Below are 4,469 nucleotides of genomic sequence, written 5' to 3'. Positions count from 1 at the left end.
CCTAAAGAGATAGGGGGGGGTGTTTATCCTCTTCTGGGCCCATCCTAACCAAATTGTCACAGAGCAGAGTTTATGGGGAGAAACAGAGGTGGTCTTCTGCCACACAGCCTACCTATTTAGGAATGCTTTGTGGTACGTACATGATTGCTCCAAGGTTCATAGCAGTGTGGCGGGCTTGCCTATATTCGCCTGGTTCCTTGGGCTTTGGCATTTTTTCATTGACAAACTGCCAAGAGATTGGTGGGGCAAACCCACTAATCAGAGACCAGCAGGGGAGGAGCCTTGGGAGGAGTCTGTCCTGCCCCTACATCGGGATGAGGCAAGGAGTGGACTTAACTGAAGACTGTGCTCCACCATTCCCTGATTAGCCAGTCTTCAATCTTGGGGCAGAGCCCCAAAAGAATATATAAAGAGCTGCGTGCACAGCAGGTGGAAGAGAAGATGAGGGACAGAGAAGAAAGAAGCTGGGGCTGAGGAAGAGCTGGGGAAGAGCTACCTTAGGAACCACTTGAGGTAGCTCAGGTCTCCAAACCCAGCACAAGGCTAGCATCAGTGCAGATGCCACTGCACAGTGAGTCATTGACACACCAAGGGCCCTTGGAGGGGGCAAGGGGGAGTTCGGTCCCCATTCCCCACTGCTGGGTGCGAGGGCCCATGAACAATGCAGGCTCTGCCATGCAGTGGGCTTGTACTGGAGCTCTGGCCCTGGGCAGGCACGAGGCGGCCCAGGCCTGCAACCTGCTGAGAATGCCGAGCCGTTCAGGTATGTGAATTAGCCACACACCCCACAAGGGGACTGAGACAGAGCACCCACTGCAGGAGCTGTTTGCCTAGCTGGGGACAAAGCACTGGGAACTCTTGCTGGACCCCTGCTCACCGGGAAGTATGAGTTCTCAGGCTAGGGGTTTCCCACTGGGGAGGGACACAGTGGATAGTCCCATCAGAGGGGGTTTAAGCTAGAAAAAGAGAGACTCCTCTAGAGGAGGGGGGTACTTAGGATTGCCATATATTATGGAGTGTTTATTAATTGTCTGCTGCACTTCATATTTTGGAGTGTTTATTGACTGTTTGCTGTGCTTTATATTTTGGGGTGCTTACCCATCAATTGTTGGGACATACCCTCTGGGGTCCATGGGCGAGGTTTTTCTCATGGGTCTTGGGTACTGCTATACTTATCTGTTATGTTATTTGATGACTTGAATATATTATCTGTAAATATTTTTCTTTATCACCTATCCAGTTATTCTATCCTTTCCCCTTTTATTCTTCACCTGAATAAACAATGTACATAGTTAATTTATTGTGTCCTGGTCTTCCTCTATAGAGACACCGTAGAAGGGGAAACTGCAAGCAAGCTGAAGTTTCCATCTCCAGCACATACGCTCTGCTGACCATTCCCTTTTATTGGAGAGGGGAGTACACACTCTGGTACACCCGGGTTACACCAGTATGTGGAAACACACTTATTAACACATGGAGTGCAGGCGGGAGAAGAGACACCAGTAATGTCATCATAGTCTTTAAAACATGAAAGGCAGATCTGAGTCGTGGTCTTAGCACAAGAATGGGATCCAGAAGCTCCTGTATTTTATTGCCAGCTCTGAAAGACTCACACAGACTTGGACAACTCTTTGTCTCAGTTTCCTTATCTGTAAAATGGAGGCAGTGATTCCAGCTGGTGAAATAGTGTGTGAATGTAAGCACCACCTGCTGTTGCAGTGAGTGAGAGCTGTTGAAGATAAATTCACTCCTTTGACCCTTTAAGGGACATCCAGCGTTAAGTCTAGATTGACTTCCTGGCTGCATGAGTATATCCGTTGTGCCTCTGACCTCTCCCATACTCCTCTTAAATAGGCTTCCCACTGCAGAGGCGCTCTGCCTTGGATTGCATACAGAGGCTGCTGTAAACCAAGGCCAACTATATCCTAACAATATGCTTCTCAGTGTTAATGCCTGTGCAACCCTTGGAAGATGAAGAGCACACTCTATATGCTAAGTGCTATTGTGAAGATGATGTGTGAACAGAGGAGTCTCAGAGCTGCAGCAGCACACCATAGTCTCCTCCAGTGAGCAATTATCTGTCACTCCTGAGAGAGGTTCCCAGAGAATCCCACAGAGATCTCAGAGTCTGTCCAATACCTTCTGTTATGCAGGTACCACTGCACCACTGCTCACACCTTGTGTGGATTTCTACCCAATTCAGAATGCAGCAAACTGGGTCATCTCCCTTCCCCCTCCATCCTGCTCCTGCATTGCAGTGTCTGACCTGCCCTTTCAATTCCTAGATCAAATTAAAATTTCCTATGCAAAAGAAAGGGTGGAGGGAGTGTTATACAGCAGCAGCCACCCTATTGTACTCAGTGCTAAAATGCCAGCTGGCAATAAAAGTCATCCCCATTAATACTGTTTATTAACAGGGGAGACATTTAACATCTCATACATACTGTGTTTCTCTGGGCTGACTGTTAAAATATTAAAGGGATAAGGCTGTCAAGGTTGATGGGCCCAGGGTTTTAACTTTCTTCAAAGGGGAATATTTGTTTTCATGACATCCCACAGATCCATAAAACAAGCAGTGCAAAAACTCAGAATTGCTGCATCACCCTTGGTAGGCCCTACCAAAAAACCAAGTTTCTACCTCCCTCCTGCTTCAGGCTCTGCCTTTTTAATTCTGATTTTATAGGCAGGCAGTCTATTGAAATTTACAAGATCCTGTCTATCTCCAAGTCACTCAGAGAACGGGATTCTTATGCAGTAAATTTTCATATGTATCCATTTCTAAGTGTAACAACCATAGCTAGGATTGAACACAGAGCCCTTAGCTCCATTGGACAGACCTCCACTATAGGAGCTGAAAGATTAAAGTCCTGACCCCTAAGTCTTATTTAGGGACTTAAACCGACCACTAAGAAATAGGTATTTTGGTGCAAATGAATCCAGTAAATTGCATGCCAGGTTGACTGTTTACTTAGGAAAACAGACACACACAGTAAGCACAATTAAGGCCTTGCTTTGAAGATTTGTGCCTGAAGGTCTACTACAACTTGGGGAGATGAAAGCCATATTGATTTAGAGGCAGTTGTGCACTCAGGTTAAGAATTGGAAAAGTACCATAATTAGTGATCTAATTAGTGGCAAACATCAGGCAAAAAGGGTGCTGCTGGTAACAGGAGAGGGGAACAAGTAACATCCAGTTGCCACAGTTTGCACCTGTCCGGTGAGTGCCCGGGAACTCTGGACAAGTGTCTAAAATTAGGAAATTACAAATGGTAACACCCAGAATATCTAGTCAGTTTGCAAAATCTCTAGGTGCACCCAAGAAAGTTGTGTTGACAGCATTTCTTCAGGAAAACAGGCGTAGCAAGTCTAGATCAGATTAATCATTTCTCTAATCCAGGACACCGCCTCCAACAGGGAGGGATTAGTACCAGAAATAGCAGAGGAAGCATCCAAGGACAGTCATGATAGTTACAGAATAATCTTCTTACATGGGAAAGAATCCAGATGATTACCCAATTAAAGTGGCAGTCAGGCCATGATAAAAGTCCTGCCGTGAACCCTGAGCAGCTCATTTGATGCCCTTTCGTGGCACTGCAGGTGACCTCCTACTATGTAAAACAGCATGGGCAGCTGGTGCCTCCTTAGTTGGGGTGGGGTAGGGGGCACATGCCCCCCCAGTGACCAGTCAGCAACTGGGTGGGGGGCCCTGCAGCAAAACTTACCAACCAGTGAGCGGCCGTGCTGCTCCTGAAAGCAGCCGTGACACTCCTGGAAATGGCTGTGAGGCTTCCGTAAACGGCTGTGGCCTACATCCAGTGCTTGCACTCCCTGGCCAGCGCTCGCAGGAGGGGCACCGGCACTCCCACCTGTCCCCCCATTTGTTGCCTGAGCAGGGAGCGTGGCCTGACAGGGAGTGCACTGACGGTCTCAGGCGCACCCCCTACGTGGCACCACTGTAAAACAGTAACGACCATGGCTAAGCTCTTGTATAGCTCTTTTCATTAGTGGACCTCAAAGTTCTTTTTAGGCAAGGTTAAAAATATGGTTAATAAAGGTTAATAAAATATGGGCTAGGTACAGACATTTAAAAAGCCTGAGGCAGAATCGATCTAAGTTACACAGTTTTCTGTAAGTGATGTAGTTTAAATCGGCAGCAAACAGAACACAAATTTGTCCCTTGGTGGGATGGGAAGTAAAACTTAGAACAAGTTCTGACATTTTTAAACCAACCTGCGTGTGCCAAGCTTTTGTTCCATTATGGGCATGGACTGGTTTTGTGTGCTGAGCTTCTGCTCTGTTATGGGTATTTCTGATCACTTATACCAGTAAAAGTGTAATGTCTGTACCTGGCTATGCTGTTCTGCAAGGAGAGACCCATGACAACCATTTTAGAGAGCCTAGAGGCAAGAGACAACTTCTCCACAAGAAGATCATGTCTGTGGAGGCTGTATGGCAGGCAAGGCTTCACA

At 46.9% G+C, this 4,469-nt stretch overlaps 1 long non-coding RNA gene across 1 annotated transcript; it reads left to right on the top strand.

The window, feature by feature from the left end:
• The first annotated feature begins 275 nt into the window (after positions 1 to 275).
• On the top strand, positions 276 to 1,775 carry LOC109300414. The gene is made up of 2 exons (XR_002098208.1): positions 276 to 571; positions 1,325 to 1,775. It is a non-coding gene; the product is annotated as an uncharacterized LOC109300414 (long non-coding RNA).
• Positions 1,776 to 4,469: the final 2,694 nt, after the last annotated feature.

This window comes from Gavialis gangeticus, unplaced genomic scaffold (assembly GCF_001723915.1).
Source record: "Gavialis gangeticus isolate Ggan-Ray unplaced genomic scaffold, GavGan_comp1, whole genome shotgun sequence".
In the NCBI taxonomy this organism is placed as follows: Eukaryota; Metazoa; Chordata; order Crocodylia; family Gavialidae; genus Gavialis; species Gavialis gangeticus.
This window is presented reverse-complemented; position numbering and strand designations above follow the sequence as displayed.